The sequence below is a fragment of the Neoarius graeffei genome, chromosome 3 (assembly GCF_027579695.1).
Source record: "Neoarius graeffei isolate fNeoGra1 chromosome 3, fNeoGra1.pri, whole genome shotgun sequence".
Lineage (NCBI taxonomy): Eukaryota > Metazoa > Chordata > Actinopteri > Siluriformes > Ariidae > Neoarius > Neoarius graeffei.
Window position 1 is genome coordinate 24,675,041 of NC_083571.1, and position 21,342 is coordinate 24,696,382.

Sequence of the window (21,342 nt, forward strand, 5' to 3'; positions counted from 1 at the left end):
TGCATTATCCCGTTTATCCCGCTTCAGCATTCATGCAAGTTATTAATAATGGCTTGACATTCACAATAAATAAGGATTTCCCACTAGCCCAAATAAAATGTTATACTCGCGGGGATGCCTAGTTGATGCTATCTGAAGCATAAAATCTGAATATTTTAAGAAACATCTTTATTAGCTTTATTGGCAAAGTAGAATTGCGAGCGGGATTTCTCAGCTATGAATAGGGCAAGCACATAGAAATTCAGTATTCCTTTGTATATTTTTTGATGTAATAGAAATTTTTAGTGCTTTGATGATGAAGAAAATGTACTTTTTATCCATAGATTAAAACAGACCTCAGGAATAGGCTCCAAGGGGAACACCTGGCAGCCTGCTTACGAATCTCCATAAATGGTCCCGGACCCAATTACTTCCCTTACGATAGGGCACTTGAGTTTTTTTTCAGGAAGCCACGCAGAATTAAATGTTCTGATAGGGCATGCAGGCTTTGCACCAATTAGGGTAATGCGTTTTGATTATTGTTAGTTGCCTTGGTGTTACAGGGATGCAAACACAACCATGGTCAACAAAGAGTGAGGTAGCGTGGCGACGCGGACCCCACACACACACACACACAATATCAGTCAGACAACAGTTTCAACAAAACAGAACATTTATTAATTACTATTATTTATTAATTCAGTTCCCAATCCATCTTCAGTTCCCCACCCCAAAGTCAGTCCATCTTTACTCCTTTTTCTTCCTTTTCTTTGCCACTTCCTGAAGTTTGTGTAGTGCCTTGGATGTATGCACCACGACCTCATAACACACACATGGGTTACACATTACCATTTGATCACTCGATGTTCTAAAATAGCAGCTAGTCGGGTGCTAACGGTTAGCATTTTAACTAAGCCAGACAGCCACAAGCTTTAATAAGACCAATTCTTGCACGTATAGAACGGTATTACGGCACTTAAATATTATCTAGGAACAAAAAACAATAGTCTTTAACCCGTGTAGACACTACGTTGAGAACATAGACAGTCATCATGCAACTCCTCAAATAACATTACGTTTTTCAGGCGTTTTTTACCCCAAGGATAGGTCATGGCTAATATGGTTAGATGAAGGAGGCTAGGTTACGAGAGACAAAGTTAAAATATATATATATACGGTATCTTGAAGAGAACTTGTTCCATGTTGATGGAAACAAAGGGTTTGGGATATGCAAGCTTGCTCAAAAGCAGCCTTCAGGTGAAATACATTATTTAAAGAGGTGCAAAGAGCAGCTTCAGAGGTTCCACTGAGAGTTGAACTCAGACCACTGGATTCAGAGTCCAGAGTGCTAACCATTACATCATGGAACCAAGACACAGCTGCAGGATTGTTTTTACCATCAAATTACTGCCATATAACTGACCTCGCTCTGGCAAAAAATTTAGCACCCACTTGGCCAAAGGTGTACACAAACCACCAATCCCGATACCCGGGAATGAATCAGGGACCTTCAGTCTTACGCTCTCCCTACTGAGCTATTTCAGCATGCCCTACAGGGTTTAACTCATGGCTTCTTCCATGCAGTCGGATACAGCCTCTGGCCCTTGTGAAATGTATGCAGCAAGCAGAAATTTGTTTTTGAGATCACATTCCATTATATTACATTATAGGCATTAAGCAGATGCACAACATCAACTCATCAGACTTGGAGGTAGACCGCCAGATTCAAGCTGCCACCAAAGCCTTCGGTGCTTTACAAAAGCAACTATGGTCTCGCCATGACATCAAGAGAACCAGCAAGTTGAAAGTATACAACGCCGCAGTCTTATCACCTCTGCTTTACGCCAACGAATGTATGAGGCTCTACGGTAAACACTTCAAGTATCTGACCAGGCTACAACTGCGATACCTGCATCAAATCCTCAAAATAAGATGGCAGGACAAGGTCCCCGATGTAGAAGTCCTCAGGCGAGCCAAAACAGTAAGCGTTGAAACACTTATCACAGCCTCCCAACTTCGTTGGGCTGGACACGTCTGGCGCACGCTTGACACGCGACTACCCGAAGCCGTTTTCTACGGAGAACTGAGCCTAGGAAAGAGGCTGACAGAAACAAGGAGGACAGAAACTGAGGTACAAAGACGTTTGGAAGAGGAACATGAAGAATGCCCTCATTATCGATCAGTCTTTTAAAACTACCTAATTTCCTGACATGGGATCCTTGGCCTGCTTCTCCTTCTTTTGACGCATGTTTCAGGAAGCAGATGTTGCTTTATTGTTCAGTGTGAGCAATTGGGTCGAGGTTGGTGAGAAGTGGTTCTTCAGAGCACATGGTGGCTTTTGGACCACCATGTTGAAGAAGGGAAGTAGGTGTGCATCCTTCTTTCACATTGTTAAAGCTATCCATGCTGACTTTGCTCAGTAGATAGAATACGTTTTTGAGACTGGATGTCGGGATTTTCATCCCCCTGTGTAAATACTGTATGTGAGTGGGTCGAACTGTGGGCTTCAAAACAATAATCAAGAGAAAAGACATCTGTTCAAGGCATAGTCACTGCCTCGTCACTATTTAGTGAAGCACCTCAGCAGCCATGACATTTTTTTTCTTTGGCCAGTTAGCTCAGTTGGTTAGAGTGTGGTGCTAATAACACCAAGGTCACAGGTTCAATCCCTGTACTGGCCAGACCTCTCCTTTACAGGTCCTGTTGTTGTCAGGACAGGGGAAGCCTTTTTCTGTTGAGGGAAATGTTCTGCAAAACAAGAGCTTCTCTGGTTGTTTTGCAAAATGTCAATCGATTCCTTGTATCTGGATGTGCCATTGAAATACAGTAACTCAACTGATTGCAGGACGCAGGAAATTCAAATACACGCATGAGATTGCCTCAAAGAGAAGCACTAATGAATCTCGTAAAAATCAGTGCTCCTTTTTCAATTCATCTAATTGTGCTTCATTTTGAAAGTAACTTTAATTTCATAAACTCTAAAAGGTATCTTTAGTTGCTTGAATCACTCAAAACCACTCCAAAACATAGCAATTACCGAAGGATCCAGGAAGGTAGTAGCCATTGTTAGGGTATGATAGACAGATAGATGGTCTTTTTCTTTGTATTTTCTCTTCTCTTATTCACCACTAAATAATACAGTCATTAGCTAACTGCTTTTCCAGAAAGTCCATAGTGAGAATTCACCAGTTGAACACTATTTCATTCTCAGCGGACTGACTCAGGTGTTTTTCATTTAAAGTGCACAGGATCTGATCAGAACTTGAGCTCGTTCACAGCCCAACCCACACAATCCAATCTGGCAACAGAGGGTACAATGGATGGTCCATCACACCATGTGAGCAGACCAAGTGAGTTAAACATTGATGGGCAGTTATCACTCTGATTTGGTTCTAGGGGCACAGCCAATTATGCTTTCCATCCATCCATTATCTGTAACCACTTATCTTGTACAGGGTCGCAAGCAAGGTGGGGCCTATTCCAGCTGACTATGGGCGAGAGGCAGGGCACACCCTGGACAAGTCACCAGATCATCACAGGGCTAACACATAAAGACAAACAACCATTCACACCTACAGTCAAATTAGACCCACCAATTAACCTAACCTGCATGTCTTCAGGGGAAAACAGAGCTCCCAGAGGAAACCCACACAGGCACAGGAAGAACATGCATACTCCACACAGAAAGGCCCCCATCAGCCACTGGGCTCAAACCCAGAACATGCTGGCTGTGAGGCGACAGCGTTAACCACTACACGACTGTGCCACCGCCAACTGTTCTAATGCTCCCCGAGCCACCATGTTGCACCCAAATCCAGACCTATAGTGCCCAATATCATTGAAGCTGTGATGGTACTGGAATAAACCTCAGATCCAAAATTGCAGAAGTGGACCATACCTATCTTGAAGAGAACTTGTTCCATGTTGATGGAAACAAAGGGTTTGGGATAAGCAAGCTTGCTCAAAAGCAGCCTTCAGGTGAAATACATTATTTAAAGAGGTGCAAAAAGCAGCTTCAGAGGTTCTACTGAGAGTTGAACTCAGACCACTGGATTCAGAGTCCAGAGTGCTAACCATTACACCATGGAACCAAGACACAGCTGCAAGATTGTTTTTACCATCAAATTACTGCCATATAACTGACCTCGCTCTGGCAAAAAATTTAGCACCCACTTGGCCAAAATGTGTACACAAACCACCAATCCCGATACCCGGGAATGAATCAAGGACCTTCAGTCTTACGCTCTCCCTACTGAGCTATTTCAGCATGCCCTACAGGGTTTAACTCATGGCTTCTTCCATGCAGTCGGATACAGCCTCTGGCCCTTGTGAAATGTATGCAGCAAGCAGAAATTTGTTTTTGAGATCACATTCCATTATATTACATTATAGGCATTAAGCAGATGCACAACATCAACTCATCAGACTTGGAGGTAGACCGCCAGATTCAAGCTGCCACCAAAGCCTTCGGTGCTTTACAAAAGTTACTATGGTCTCGCCATGACATCAAGAGAACCAGCAAGTTGAAAGTATACAACGCCGCCGTCTTATCACCTCTGCTTTACGCCAACGAATGTATGAGGCTCTACGGTAAACTGATTGGATAAAATTAATATCATGGTGGGCTGTTCAAACTGCGGAAATAGTTTGCTCAAGCTACTTTCAAAACACTATAACTTTCCAACCTTAGAACAAAAAACTTTTGTAAGTCTTGAATAAGGTTCATCAATGTGTGTTTTATTGTTATATTTACTCTATATATTGCCCTCTGTTCCCCTTTAACAGACACTGTAGTCCAGGGGTCACGTCCCCACATGGGATCGCTTGACTTACAAATGGGATTGCAAGAGAAGCTCCTCTTTTGTTTCATTCATTTATTTTATAAATTAATATTAGAAATATTGATTATCACATCTGCCAATATTTTAAATGTTACTAGAAGCCACATTTCATTTAATAGACTATGTGTCATTTGAATCATTCTCACTATCCTGCCACGATACACTAGTGGAGTTCAGCTATAAAAATAGACAAACGTCCCAGTCCATGTGATTGATGTTAAACACAGGCTACATATTTTACTGTGCTCTTAAAATGTTCAAAATATTAATTACAAATGTAGGATGGTGAAGACTTTAGGGTCATTTGCCCAAAAAGTTCAGGAATGTCTGCTGTAGTCTATTTCTACACACACACTCGCCGCACACACTGAACACTTGTTTTGTGCATCAGTGCAATCATACTCCACTGATTATTCTCAGGTTCATATCACTCAACTGTGTTGCCATCAAATCCTCCCATTGCAGAGATATGACCGTCTAGTGTGCACACATACACACACACACAACACTGACGAGAGTGCATGAGAATCACCTAAGCCCAGGTTCTTGTGATGGGCTCAAACCTTCTCACACTGTTTAAGTAATTGTCACCACCGAATCCTCTGATGCAGTACACAAAGTCATTCAGATAAACCATCCCGTGATAGGCTCTTGGGCTCTCATCAGGGCATATCACACTGACCCAGAGATCCGCTTGCATATCATACGTTACTATGGCATAGTTGGGACTGTCATGGCTCCAGCCACCAATGGCTAGAAGAACGGCATTGGGCAGGCGAGGCTGCGTGAAGTCAGAACTGAGAGATTCATTCAGGTTGAGCCCATAGATGTTCTTCAGAACTCTGGTGATGATCGGCTTACATGCTGCATTATCTGTTACAAAAGCGTTGCTCCTCACATGTTTCATAAAGTAACTGTGCGTCAGTAGCTCCATACGCACCTTGGGCAGTAACACGCCCATATGAGCGTTCCGATTCTGCGGTGCATGTCTGACCCACTGTAAGATGGTCTCAAACACCACGTTCTCCTGTTTCACGTTCAGCTCATCATTCTCAATTATCTCACCAAGCTGCTCAACCGTCAGGTCCAGGAGCTCCTCAAAGACGTGCACTATCTTCTCAAAGTTGTGTAAGATAAACTGGAAGGCCTACTGCTTCAACATCTCACAGATATCAAAGTGAGGAAGACAGCAGATGCCAATGCAGTTCTCCAAACACAGCTAAGCCTTCAGGAATGCGCAGCGCTCATTCACCAGGCTGCTCACTGCCAGGTAATCAGCAGTGATCAGCAGCTCATGCACATTTTCCTCCGTGATGTTAACACGATATCTATACACATACTCCATGATCAGCTCCATCATCTTAGAGGAAATGTCAGGGACACTGTACTTATCTGGAGGGTAGCAGCTGTTAGTGAACAAAGTCGTGAAGTATGAGCTGCAGCAACACAGGATGATCTCGTGCGCGTGGAACTCAGCACCATCAACTTTGATGAGTACATCACAGAGCTTCTTCTCGAACCACAGTTCATCGATGACATTGTAGCCTGTTGTCCTCGCCATTTATTTCTCTTCTTCCTGCTTACTCATATTCAGTTCAGTGTGTTTGTGCTGATGGTACAAATGAGTTTTTAAACCCAAACTGTTTTTAAACACAAACAGTTCTAATTCCTTAAATATGTATGAATACAATATGGAGTGTATGTGAGAGAAACTCTGTAATTCAGGATAAATCTCTGTAAAGGGGGTTTGTAAAAACAGCTTTTAAAGCCTGTGTCCAAAATGTGTACATGTTCACTGTAAAGAACATTTTACTTCCCTGAAAAATGCCAGCTCCAGGGTGAAATGTCCAAATGCAATTAATTATATGTTAAAATTATGAAATATTGTTGAGGAAATAGTTATTTATTTATTTGATTGATTGATGTTTCTTTATTCAGGTAAATATCAACTTTCCATAATACATTATCATCTGTATATGATCACATACGGTGGCACGGTGGTGTAGTGGTTAGCACTGTCGCCTCACAGCAAGAAGGTCCGGGTTCAAGCCCCATGGCCGGCGAGGGTCTTTCTGTGTGGAGTTTGCATGTTGTCCGCATGGGTTTCCTCTGGGTGCTCTGGTTTCCCCCACAGTCCAAAGACATGCAGGTTAGGTTAACTGGTGACTCTAAATTGACCGTAGGTGTGAATGGTTGTCTGTGTCTATGTGTCAGCCCTGTGATGACCTGGCGACTTGTCCAGGGTGTACCCCACCTTGCGCCCGTAGTCAGCTGGGATAGGCTCCAGCTTGCCTGCGACCCTGTAGAAGGATAAAGCGGCTAGAGATAATGAGATGAGAATAATATTAACTAAGTTCCTATCTTTCACCAATTTCTTGATACAGGCCATTTAAAATATGCAGATCATTAATCTGACCTGTCAAGGTCACTCCAGGGCAAAACCAATGCTCCCAAATGAAAGCCCATATATGACTTCCTGTTCATGGTTAATAGTAACTATGGCCTTACCTTGTGCCGTTTTTGAGATATAGGCCATTGAAAATACATGACATAATATTGACCTAGGTCAATAGGTCAAAACTATAAATAGTCATTAAAACATGTTTTTCTATGGCAAAGGAGCAAGACTAACTCAAAGACCATGAAAAATGGCGGCACAGTGGTGTAAATGGTTAGCACGGTCGCCTCACAGCAAGACGGTTCTGGGTTTGAGCCCAGCGGCCGGTGGGGGCCGTTCTGTGTGAAGTTTGCATGTTCTCCCCGTGTCTGTGTGGGTTTCCTCCGGGTGCTCTGGTTTCCCTCACAGTTCAAAGACATGCAGTTAGGTTAATATGGGATGGCCTTGGGCTGAGGTGCCCTTGAGTGAGGCACCGAACTCCTCCCCGGGCGCTGTTAGCATGGCTGCCACTGCTCTGGATATGTGTGTGCTCATTACTCACACGTGTGTGCAGTGTGTGTTCAGATGGGTTAAATGCAGAGAAGAATTTCACAAGTGTGTGATGAATAAAGTTGTTATTGTTCTTCTTCTAAATAGACAAAACTTTGACTTTTTGCTAGAGTCACCTAATTTTTTTTCCTCTCTCTCTCTCTACACCCTGTTTGCACTGTTATTGGAGATGCTTTAATCTCATTGTACATGTGTATAATGACAATAAAGGCATTCTCTTCTATTCTAGTTGAGAAGTTCAAGGTCATGTAACTCAGTCAAAATAGGTCAAGTCGCTTAACTGATGCAAAATATTTTGAAGCCCTGCAAATAGGGTCTCCGTACCCAATTTGGTGAAAATTCATGAAAAAATGAAGGAGTAGCGATTTAACATATAAGTGACCTTTGACCTAATTCTGGCAAAGGGTCAAGGTCAGAGGTCAAATGAGTGAAAAAAAGTATTAAGGTATAAGGGCCATGGAAGATGGCATGAAAGAATTTTGTCTAGCTTGTCCTGGTACTGTGCCAGGTGGTCCCATTCATAGCCATTCCTGAAAAATTTATGATGTCATAAAATGACGTCATGACATCAGTTGTCGTCATGCATGATATGGAGAGTACAGATAGTCACTACCTATATGCACACCAAGTTTCATGCAGAAATCTTAAAAACTGAGCAAGAAATGACCCTTGTCTAATTACTACTACAACATGTACACTAAACCTAAGCAATTTCAAGATCCCATTTTCAGAGAGATCACGTGACGCATCTATGGAGTTGCACGCTCACTGAGGGAGCTCCTGACACAAAGCCACCTTTTTTCAAAGTTTAACCTCATTTATATCGATTGTGTTGATTTATTTTTGCCGGTTTACTTTTCTAAATGTCTACGGTGCGTAAACAGCTGACTTTAATGCCCTCATCCTCAAAGCAAAAGAAGGAAAAAGTTAACGGAAAGTTCTGATACTGGAGCTACAGCTAATGTTAAAATGGCGGACACTCTGGCAAGACTTGAGTGCGTACTGAAGTCTGAAATGGCAACGATGAGAAGCGAACTATCCTCTCATATGGCTACTGCGTGTTTGAAAATTGAATCGATATCAGGGGAACAGAGAGAACAAAAGAAAATCCTGAATGGCCATGCCCGTCGTTTGGACACTGTCGAACAACAGCTAGTTGAACTACAAGACCGTAGCAGACGTAATAACCTCCATCTGCTTGGGCTCCCCAAAGGTATGGAGAAGGATGATGCAGTAGGCTTTCTCAAAAGATCTCTACCTATTTGGCTACCAATGCTGGTGGACAGAGAGACTGAAACAGAAAGAGCTCATCGCATTTACGTCAGTGCCGCTAACAAGAGACCCCGAGTCGTCATTTTCAAGCTTCTCCGTTTCAACGACCGAGATGTCATACTACGTGAAGTTAGGAAACATGGGCCGATTCGTCTGGACGACGGAGTGATCCTCAGCTTTTTTCCTGACTACTCTCCCACTACTGCCAAGAAACGAAGCTCGTTTACTGCAGTGAGGAAGGAGCTGAGGGATAAGGGAGTTCAGACCTTTCTTCAGTATCCAGCAACTTTGAAAGTGACTTTTAATGGTGAGACTTCCTTTTTGCAAACACCGGAGGAGGCACGTCAGGTCCTCGACTCCTTATCTGAAACTATTGATACAGGTAACATTAGTCCACTAGACTGTTTGGATTGTTTCATGCTAGGACCTATGTTGGTATTGTTTTCATGCTAGCCAAGCCATGTTGCCATCATCGTCCTTTAACTGGCCGTAACAGCAGGTCTTGGCGTCATTTTTTCCTCTCCTTTGAGTTAAACCTACAAACAGTGTTTTCTGAGCTTTATGATACCTTATACCATGTTTTCGAGGAAAGTGCTAATTCTATCGGCAATTATGCTTGACCCCCTTTTTTTTTATATATAATGGGAGAATTTTATCACTTTTTTTAATCACTATCTATAGGCTAGCCTTATGGATGTCTCAAGAACTCAGATCTGTTTTAGTTTTAGGCTACATTGCTGTTTATATAACATGGCTAACCTATGTTTTTTTTTCTTTTTTCTCCTACCTCACACTAAAGCATAGAGGTGATGGTCTTTGTATTAGATAATTGGGCTTGTGTCAGATCCCAGATTATGTGCACACCAGTGCTGATGTCACGGATTACTAAGAGCAGGGCTCTCAAGTCTCACGCATTGAGCGTGACAGTCACGCTTTTCGGTCTTTTGTCACGCACTCCCGCCACACATTGTATTTCTCATGTTGAAAAAAAATTATAATATAAATTTCTCTGGCGCGCCGCTATCGCTATGGAAATGGCAGGAAACAAGCACGTCTCCCATGAGTCGAGCCTGCCACTTACCAGCCAATCAAATAAAGGAAAAGGGCGGGGCTACACAATAGTCAATCAGAAGCACTATTGTATCTGGGTCGATAACAGCTCCACTTGTTCACAGGCAATAACAGACGCTGGTCAGTAATAATAACAGTGACACTAACGTGTGTTTAAAGTGCTGATGACACGAACATGACTCTATGCAATTTCTTAAATAAACTATACAACATGGCAAACATGTTAGATTTCTGTTATAATTACGTGAAAAGAAGCTGTTGTTATGCGAATATCCAACTTTTAATTGCACAGCGCAAGAAAACTGGGTCCGTGGCTCGCGGCCATGCTGTGACGTCAGCGGAAGAACACGCTGCGGTTCACTGGCTGTTCTACTCAATGGAAATGGCGCATGAAAACGCCGGTCTACTTGGCAGCTGGCATCACAGTTCTGAACAAAAGAACAACCAAATACTGGTACTTTAAGCAGTGATCATGATGGCATGATTTTATCTGATTTTAAATAAATGAGATTGATAATAATGTGAATGTTCACAACTAGTACATACAAACTCTGCAGCTTCTCATTCAGCAGCTGCGTCATACTCCGCAAAAACATCAGCAAGAACCTACAATATAAATGGAAATGCAATACACTAAGCTCAAATGACTTTTGGAAAGTATAATTTCTAAATTTTTTCTACATATTCTTGAAGTCGGTCATCGGGGTACTTTCTACCGTTCCCTAACAACGCATGGCAAAGGGTAAAGTGTAGTGTTGCTACGAGTACTTGCTAAAGCCTCCGGTGGAAGATCCTCGATGTGCTGATAAGACATACAGTTCTATATAACACACAAGTGTCACGATAATCACAAAACAGATGCAAATTGTTAAAATACCTAATTTTTAAGCAATCATGTGTTGATCTCTTCCGAATAGAATCTATGATAGCCTACCCTCTTTACCCTTTGCCTCTCGTTGCTAGGCGGCAGTTACATGAAAGCCGCAAGCTTTCACAAGCAAATACATGACTGATATCACGCCGACTTTATGATTACATTTATGATTATCATGAATGTGTACTCTATGATGTGTACTCTATGAGCGCTCTGGAGCGAGTCACTTCCAAGATGGCCACGCAGACTGCAGTGTTACTATTTTTAGCATCATGTCGGAGCACTCTATAGCTCTACGTACCTTTATCTTGTCGTTTCTCAACACATGTTCTGACAGGAGGACTGTCTTTGGAGGAGTCGCCTTGTCCCAGGCGACTGCTGGATCCGGCGTAGCTACTAGTAGACCCCCTCCGGAATACTGTAGGCACTGCTGATGGTAGCAACACACGTTTGTGCTGAACTGCACACCCAAGAGATTCTTTTAAGCTGGGAAGGGTGTCAAAACAATCCAAATCGAAGTGTTCAGAGCACAGGAGAGATGTTGGTGAGGGCTCCCACTTGTCACGAGTGCGCCTGACTTGCTTCACCCACTTCGCATGCAGCTCGGGATCTCTGGGAAACTTGAATAAACTTACTCCATCCTTGTGGGTTTTGGAGCAAAAGCCGGCAACACAACGCGAAGGCATAATAACTATATATATATATATATATATATATATATATATATATTAGTGCTGTCAAAAATGTCGCGTTATTAACGCGTTAACTTGACTCAATTTTAACGGCGATAATTTTTTTATCGCGAGATTAACGCTCTGTGACATGATGCCAGGCCCCGCACAGCCAGAGTCCTCTGCCCTCCCCCGAAGAGCCACGGTGCTCGGCTGGTTTCGTTTTCCCATCGGCGGCTCCAGCCCCACTTTGCAGTGGCTGTGACGTGTTATGCTCTGCAATAAAAAAAAACAAACATTGGTACAACCAGTGTTTGAACTATGCCGATATTTTCGGGGGGGTCCCTTATTTTCCCTTGGGGGGGTGCTTGCGCTTGTCTCAGAGCGCGGCTCTCCATCGCGCGCTCACTTCGGATATGCAAATGCTTCCCGTTACACATGATTGCTATGTCAATAAACATCATTTTGCCAATATTTTAGAGACCCCCCAACATTTCCCAAATCATGTTTTCAAGGGATCTCATGTCTGTTTCAGGGGATCTCGGATCCCCCGAGTACCCCCGTAGTTCGAACGGTGAGTAAGCCCATTCACTTTTTTATGCTGATAAGAGAATTACAATGGCTTTTCATGTGACAAAAATGTGCGATTAAATTGCGATTAATCGCGAGTTAACTACGACAGTCGCGACATTAATCGCAATTAAATATTTTAATCGCTTGACAGCAGTAATATATATATATATATAAAATTTATAATGTATAATAATAATACTAATAATGATAAACTGAACACCTGTCGCATCAACAACAAACTGGTAAGTGAGGAGGAAGATTCTTTCGCTGACGTCATATAGCCCCTCCTCCTCATTCGTCTCCTGGGTGCTGCAGCCCTGTCAAATTTGCCCAAATAGCCGCGTTTTTTTTTTATCATAACTTGTAAAATAGGCGCCTTCGTGAATTAATATATGGATCATCGGGAATTACTTTTTATGTTATAAAACATCGCCAAAGATGTCAAAAACATGTCATCAGACCTTTAAAGCAGCATGTGAATACCAGTAAGAGTGAAGTTTTTTTTTAAGTTTGTCATTAGTTATGAAAGACCCGTTTGTGAAAGATTAAGTTTGTATTGTTCCAGCAGGCAGCACTGGCCTTTCTGGTCAGAGCTGTGGAGTATGCCATGGATAAACTCCTGTTGGAAGATGCTCTCCTGAAGCATGCGAGATTTATTGATGTGCAGCTGAGGGCTGAGTGTGGGGTTGAAGATGTCCTCTACTTTCTAGACAGGCAAGGGTTTTCACATAATGACTACATATTTTTAAGTTTAATGGTCATGATCACAAAACAAATCTGTCTCTCACTGCATTCTAATCAGTCTTGTACACATTGTGCTCTTTTTAAGATACCAGGAACTCCTTCCTTTTCATGACCCAAAGGAACAGGACCAAATAAGCAGTGGCGTGCACAGACATTTTGGGGAGCAAGTGCTCTGGGGGGAAAATAGGGCACTTTTTTGCGCATGTGGAACACATTATTATAAAAGTCTGAGATTTAACCCTCCTCTTGTGTTCGGGTCGCCACTGACCCGTTTTAGTTTTTAAAGGTGTAAAACAACCACTTAATGTTAATTTATTACATCAAGGCTTTTTGACTTTGCCAGGAATCTCTAGTTGAACAAAATAGAAAAAGAAATTTTTGTTTTCCTAAATCTGAAAATGGTCTAGCAAAAAATATAATACTTATGTGCAGTTGTTTCTGTATGCGACGGGCTACTTCATGACAAAATAATTACAGCTTGGGGTACAATTACAGCTCGCGCTCAATGGGGCGAGGACGGGACACAGAAGGAAGGGGAGAGAGAGAGAGAGAGAGAGAAGAGGAGAGAAGAGTAGACGCCATCTGCTGTCCTGCTCCCGGAACAGCCGCCAAATGATCCTCCGCCAGCTCCACTGCCTGATCCAGCGACGCCGGGCAGTGGCACTGGACCCACTCCGCGGTTCCTGCGGGTAAGCGAGCAACGAACTGTTCCAGCACCACCTGGTCGATGATCCCCTCGGCATCACGGTCTTCAGCCCTCAGCCACCACCAGCAGGCGTCCCGGAGCTGCTGGCCGAACGCGAACGGCCGGCCGACTTCCTCCAAGCGCAGAGCGCGGAAGCGCTGGCGCTGTTGCTTGGGAGTGCGCCCCACGCGCTGGAGGACGGCCCGGCGGAGGTCCGCGCAGGCCAGCCGGCGGTCGGCGGGGAGCTGTAGCGCGGCCAGCTGTGCCTCTCCCGTTAGGAGGGGGAGGAGGCGCACCGCGCGCTGCTCCATCGGCCACCCCGAGGCTTCTGCGACCTGTTCAAATAGCGTGATGAATGTCTCGGGGTCGTCCTGCGGGCCCATCTTGGTGATGGTGAGGGGAGACGGGCCCGCGGCCGGAGCGCTGGTGGACCCCGCCGACGCGAGGAGGTGCCAGAATGCCTCGCGGTCTTCCTGCTGTGCCAGCACCAGGGCTTCAAAGCGCCGCTCTTGTTCCTTCCGGAGGGTGACGAGCGCCTGGTGCTGGCTTTGCTGGGCCGTGGCGAGGGTGTGGACCAGGTCGGCGAACGGGGAGGACTCCATGGGGCTGATCGGTGGGTGCTCCACTCTGGATCCCGGGTTTCGGCACCACTGTAACGGTTCGCTACGTGTGGGCGGAGCACAGAGGACGGCAGGACAGAGATCAGGTGCACACAGAGGCTTTATTGCCGCACTTTTCAGTCTGACAATAGACAGATTCCAAACACACCGAGACACACACTAGCGTCTCGTCCAGGGATGATCTCCTCTGCTCTCGATCTCCCTCCTTAAATAGGGCACGGTCACTGGGAAGACACACACAAACACAGGTTAATTGCCGTCAGGTGTAGTGATTCTGCCACTTACCTTCCCTGACTCCGCCCTCCTGTCACAGACCGGCGCTTGACCACGCCCCCACTGCCACAACCCCTTAATCACCATTGCTTCCAGGTTTGCTATTTGCTATGAGTGGTAGCACCTGTCTGGGTTCCAGCTATGGGTTAAATAGTACATCACCAATAAGGCACTGGCAGCAGTGCACTTTTTGGTGCAATGTGGCAGATGAACCCAACAGGGTCAATGGCATACCACCAGATGGCATGCAGAAGAGCCACTCAAATGGCCAATGGATGGCATCACTCGGCAAGTCAGTTGTCACTGTGGGGCAACTTCCATACTCATCAGGTCTGTGGCACTTTTATGCACCACTTGGCATCAGGTCTGGAGGTCCAGAGAGTCAACACAATGGGGGCACGACATTGTTAGTCTTATCTTACTGTGCAAGGTGCTTCATTAGGAAAGGAGAATAAGTCTGGTGTGCACTGGTGCGGGCTTCTCGCGGCCCATCTGTGTTTCTGTGCATCCTAATGAAGCAGTCATCATCGCTAGCGATGCACAGCCGACAACGATGACAATAACCATGGTCCCACCCACAGCCAGTCACTGTTCACCATGGTCCCACCCACAGCCAATCACTAGTAACCATGGTCCTACCCACAGCCAAACACTAGTAACCATGGTCCCAGCCACAGCCAATCACTGGTAACTATGGTCCCACCCATGTTGGCTGTCCATTGCTAGCAATGATGACTGCTTCATTAGGATGCACAGAAACGCAGATGAGCCGTGAGGCCTGCACCAGAGCAACAGAATCACCCGCAACAGCGGCATAAATGGCTTGGCCAAGCCACCACGGAATGTCTGGACTTGTGAGCTCTCACATGCTATTCTCCTCTCCTAACAACGCGCCTTGCACAGTAAGGTAAGACAAATGATGTCATGGCCCCATCATATTGTCTTTCTGGACCTCCAGACCTGATGCCAAGTTGTGCACAAAAGTGCCACAGGCCTGACGGGTATTGATGTTGCCCCGCAGTGACAACTGACTTGCTGAGTGATGCCATCCATTGGCCATTTGAGTGGCTCTTCCACATGCCATTTGGTGGTGTGCCATTGACCCTGTTGGGTTCATCTGCTGCATTGCACTGAAAAGCGCCCTGCTCCTAGCACCTTATTGGTGATGTACTATTTAAGCCACAGCCAATCACTGATTACCATGGTCCCAGACCACAGACCAATCACTGATCACCATTGTTTGTCCCACCATCTCACCTTTTTGTTCTTCATTTTAAATATTCTTTTAGGAGATATTACATTTTATAATGAGCTTTACTTTAAAAGGTAATTAAAGGTGGGGGGCGTCGTGGCTGAGGTGGATAAGGTGCCATACCATAAATCCAGGGACCCGGGTTTGATTCCGACCCGAGGTCATTTCCCGATCCCTCCCCGTCTCTCTCCTGCTCATTTCCTGTCTCTACACTGCCTATCCAATAAAGGTGAAAAAAAGCCCCCCCCCCAAAAAAAAGGTACACAACATGCACTCTTAATACCAACACAGTAATATCTGATCGCTATTTCTGGGAGTGTAATGCTGCATCATCATGATGATCTCATTATCTCTAGCCACTTTATCCTGTTCTACAGGGTCGCAGGAGCCTATCCCAGCTGAGTACAGGCGAAAGGCAGGGCACACCCTGGACAAGCCACCAGGTCATCACAGGGCTGACACACAGACAACCCTTCACACTCTCATTCACACCTACGGTCAATTTAGAGTCACCAGTTAACCTAACCTGCATGTCTTTGGACTGTGGGGGAAACTGGAGCACCTGGAGGAAACCCACAGGGAGGATACACAAACTCCATACAGAAAGGCCCTCGCTGGCCACGGGGCTTGAACCCAGACCTTCTTGCTGTGAGGCGACAGCGCTAACCACTACACCACCGTGCCACCCCGTCATCATGATGTTCATCTAAATATAGTGCAAACGCCATCCAAGCATAAAATACCACCATGGCACTCTGTCTGTCATGACTGAACCCCAAATGGCTCAATGTGGATTTGGGAATCACAGCCAGCTTGGCGTCACATCACATCACCCTGTGGTTGATTATTTTCCAATAATGGAACATCCTGAAGTGTTTTATTCCTCTTATATCACTGCAATTTGCCAAGGATTATATAATATAATATATAATATTGTAATATTTTATATAATAATTATAGATTATAATTATAATATATAATTATAAAATATAATTATATAATTATTTATTATAATTATATATTATAATATATAATTATATAATTTTATAATCAATATAAAATTAGATCATACTGACTGTACAGCTGCTGCCAGCACCTTTGATCTAAAGGTGGGGCTATTAAATATTATATCTCTTACATCTAAAGCGCTAATGGTTAATGAACTCATTACTGATCAGGAGTTTAATGTACTGTGTTTAACAGAAACATGGATTGTGGCACGGTGGTGTAGTGGTTAGTGCTGTCGCCTCACAGCAAGAAGGTCCTGGGTTTGAGCCCCGGGGCTGGCGAGGGCCTTTCTGTGTGGAGTTTGCATGTTGTCCGTGTGGGTTTCCCCCAAAGACATGCAGGTTAGGTTAACTGGTGACTCTAAATTGACTGTAGGTGTGAATGATTGTCTATGTGTCAGCCCTGTGATGACCTGGTGACTTGTCCAGGGTGTACCCGGCCTTTCGCCCGTAGTCAGCTGGGATAGGCTCCAGCTTGCCTGCGACCCTGTAGAAGGATAAAGCGGCTAGAGATGATGAGATGGATTAAGCCAAATAAATATATAGCATTAAATGAAGCGAGTCCTCCTGGATACAGTTATATACACCAGCCTCCTCTAACTGGCAGAGGAGGAGGCATCGCGGTTATTTATAACGATTATCTAGGTGTAACACAAAAACCTGGTTATAAATTTAATACATTTGAAGTTCTTCATACTCATATAATGTATGTAGCCTCGAAAAATAAGTCTACCCAGTTAATTCCATTGCTTATTATTTACAGGCCCCCGGGGCCATATTCTGAGTTTCTTTCTGAATTTGCAGATTTTATCTCAGATCTGGTTATTTCCTTAGACAAAGCTTTAGTTGTCGGAGATTTTAATATTCACTTCGATAACCCAGAAGACCCTTTAAAAACAGCGTTTGTGTCCATCTTAGACTCAGTCGGGATTAAGCAGAATGTCATAGGACCAACCCATATTGGTGGTCACACCCTTGATCTAATACTAACATTCAGATTAAACGTAGATAATATAGTCATACTTCCACAGTCTGAAGTTATCTCAGATCATTGTCTCATCTCATTCAAGATATGTCTGAGTAATAATATATGCACCTCACCACGCTACTGTATTAAACGTACTTTCATGTCAACTACTGCACAGAGCTTTATAAATGATCTCCCAGAGCTGTCAACTTTGATTGGGTCACTATCAGCCCCTGCAGAACTTGATCAGGCAACTGAATGCTTAGAGTCAACATTCCGCCATACTTTAGATAATGTAGCTCCTCTAAAAAGGAGAATGGTCAGAGACAAAAAAATTAGCACCCTGGTATAATGATGACACTCGCACATTAAAACAGACCACTCGAAAATTGGAACGTAAATGGCGCCAAACAAAATTGGTAGTGTTCAAATTAGCTTGGAAGGAAGTTTGTGCTAAGTTTGTTAGCTTCCTGAAGTATAGAAAAGCTCTTAGTGCTGCGAGATCAACATATTTCTCCTCCCTAAAAGAAGATAACAAAAATAATCCTAGATTCCTATTTAATACTGTAGCAAAATTAACCAGGAATAAGTCCACTATCAACACATGCACACCTGCAGTATGTAGTAGCAACGACTTCATGAATTTTTTTAATGACAAAATTGAGAATATCCGACAAAAAATTCAAACTACTAATTTAAGGTTAGACAATGAAAGTGACCTTGTAGTTAACAATATAACTGTATCAGATCATCAGTTAGAATGTTTTACTCCCCTAAAAGAAGCTGAATTACTTTCATTAATCTCTACATCAAAAGCCTCAACTTGCGTACTAGATCCCTTACCGACACATCTATTCAAACAGATAATGCCTGGAGTAATTGAACCGCTTCTAAAAATAATAAATTCTTCTCTTATGATTGGCTATGTAGCCAAATCCTTTAAACTAGCAGTTATCAAACCCCTGATTAAAAAACCTGACCTTGATCCCTGTCAGCTGTCCAATTATCGGCCAATATCAAACCTCCCCTTTATCTCCAAGATCCTTGAAAAAGCTGTGGCACAGCAGTTATGCTCATATTTACATAGGAATAACATCCATGAAATGTATCAGTCAGGATTTAGACCTCATCATAGCACAGAGACAGCACTGGTTAAAGTAGTAAACGACCTACTGTAGGCGTCTGATCAGGGCTGTGTCTCGCTACTTGTGTTGCTTGACCTTAGTGCAGCATTTGATACCATTGATCATTCCATTCTTCTGGATAGACTAGAAAATGTTGTGGGAGTTAAGGGAATGGCCCTCTCCTGGCTCAGGTCTTATCTAACTGATCGTTATCAGTATGTTGATATAAATGGTGATATTTCTAGACGTACCGAGGTAAAGTTTGGTGTTCCACAAGGTTCTGTCTTGGGTCCACTGCTTTTTTCTCTATATATGTTACCTCTGGGCGATATTATTCGTAAACATTGTATTAGTTTCCACTGTTATGCTGATGACACACAGTTGTATGTCTCTGCAAAACCTGATGAGAGACACCAGCTTAATAGAATTGAGGAATGTGTTAAGGACATTAGACACTGGATGCTTATTAATTTCCTTCTGCTTAACTCTGACAAGACTGAAGTACTTGTGCTAGGACCACATACAGCTAGAAGTAAGTTTTCTGATTACACAGTGACTCTGGATGGCCTTTCTGTTTCTTCACGTGCAGCAGTAAAAGACCTCGGAGTGATTATTGACCCCAGTCTTTCATTCGAAACTCACATTGATAACATCACCTGGATGGCTTTCTTTCATCTCAGAAATATTGCAAAGATAAGAAATTTAATGTCATTGCATGATGCAGAAAAACTAGTCCATGCTTTCGTTACCTCCAGGTTGGATTATTGTAATGCCTTACTGTCTGGATGTTCCAATAAGTGCATAAACAAGCTCCAGTTAGTTCAAAATGCAGCAGCAAGAGTCCTTACTAGAACTAGAAAATATGACCACATCACGCCTGTCTTATCCACACTGCATTGGCTCCCAATCAAATTTCGTATTGATTATAAAATACTACTATTGACCTTTAAAGCACTAAATGGTCTCGCACCACAGTACCTGAGTGAACTTCTGCTCCTTTATGACCCGCCACGCCTACTTAGATCAAAAGGTGCAGGCTATCTGCTGGTACCTCGTATAGTGAAGGCTACATCAGGGGGCAGAGCCTTTTCTTACAAAGCCCCACAGTTATGGAACAGCCTTCCAAGTAATGTTCGGGAATCAGAAACAGTCTCAGCATTTAAGTCTAGGCTGAAAACATACCTGTTTAGTCAAGCCTTTTGTTAATGGTGTTTATGAGGTAAAGGAGTAGATCTGGAAGGTCCTCAGACATAGAGTGTTTTGGTAAACTGGGATGTATGGATGCTGTCAGTCCCCACTCGCTTGCTCACTCGAGTTTGTTGACGGTGTAGTGGCTGGCTGCTTTATGTCCCGGGGCTCCCTCATGCCTGTGTTACCTTCTGGCTCTCTCCTTTTAGTTATGCTGTCATGGTTAGTTGCCGGAGTCCCTGCTTGTACTCGGTGCAATATGTATACTGCTCCTACTTATTCAGGTGACATTGGGCATACCTAACAACCTGTGTTTTCTTTCCCTCCCCCCCACCCCAAATCTGTCCCTCTGAGTTACATGGAGTCAACAGGAAATCTTTTGGTGGAGACCTCGACTGGCTATCGTAGCCTGCAGGGAATCGGCCGTCAGACATTCTGTCGCATGTCCCAGACCCGGTGAAATGTAACTGAATTGTCTTGGCCAGCCCTAAGGGTCCCATCTGCATCTCATCATTGCTGAGGAGTGTGCTCCCATCACCCAATCAAGCATCCAGCCAGAGCAGGTCATGCTATTTTTTACCATATTAACATGCCATTGTTGTGTGTTATGCCTGATGTAAAGACTCTCGTCTCTGCGAGCCTACCACACAGATTTAATACTTGTCATTTTTAGGGCATACCTAACAACCTGTGTTTTCTTTCTCTCTCTCTCTCTCTCCCCCCCCCAATCTGTCCCTCTGAGTTACATGTTGATCCTGGGATTGAGATGCTGGCCTCTTCTGCCCCTCGGACCTGCTTGATCCATCCTGGTACCCTGTGTCTGGTCGGAGTTTTATCGCACCGCTCCTGTGAAGGACGGCCCCATGAGGACAGTTGAGGGGTATACCTGTTAAAACTGTTAATATTATAGTCAGGCTGTCTGTTGTTGCCCAAATGAGGATGGGTTCCCTTTTGAGTCTGGTTCCTCTCGAGGTTTCTTCCTCATGTCGTCTGAGGGAGTTTTTCCTTGCCACCGTCGCCACAGGCTTGCTCATTAGGGATAGATTAGGGATAAAATTAGCTCATGTTTTAAGTCGTTCAAATTCTGTAAAGCTGCTTTGCGACAATGTTTATTGTTAAAAGCGCTATACAAATAAACTTGATTTGATTTGATATATGCAAAAAAAAACTTTAAATAATTGGCTGCAAAGGGATTTAACACTGTTTGGTAGAACAATATTAACCAAGGTTGAATCATTATCTAGATTAGGGCAA

General features: G+C 43.8%; 3 non-coding genes and 1 pseudogene across 3 annotated transcripts; 1 reads left to right on the top strand and 3 right to left on the bottom strand.

Moving 5' to 3' along the window:
• Positions 1-1,277: 1,277 nt before the first annotated feature.
• Positions 1,278-1,349, bottom strand: trnaq-cug (transfer RNA glutamine (anticodon CUG)). The gene has a single exon. It is a non-coding gene; the product is annotated as a tRNA-Gln (tRNA).
• A 1,237-nt stretch (positions 1,350-2,586) lies between these two features.
• Positions 2,587-2,660, top strand: trnai-aau (transfer RNA isoleucine (anticodon AAU)). The gene has a single exon. It is a non-coding gene; the product is annotated as a tRNA-Ile (tRNA).
• Positions 2,661-3,998: 1,338 nt separating this feature from the next.
• On the bottom strand, positions 3,999-4,070 carry trnaq-cug (transfer RNA glutamine (anticodon CUG)). Its single transcript has one exon. It is a non-coding gene; the product is annotated as a tRNA-Gln (tRNA).
• A 1,093-nt stretch (positions 4,071-5,163) lies between these two features.
• Positions 5,164-6,408, bottom strand: LOC132882520 (kelch-like protein 10; annotated as a pseudogene).
• Between the last annotated feature and the right edge of the window lie 14,934 nt (positions 6,409-21,342).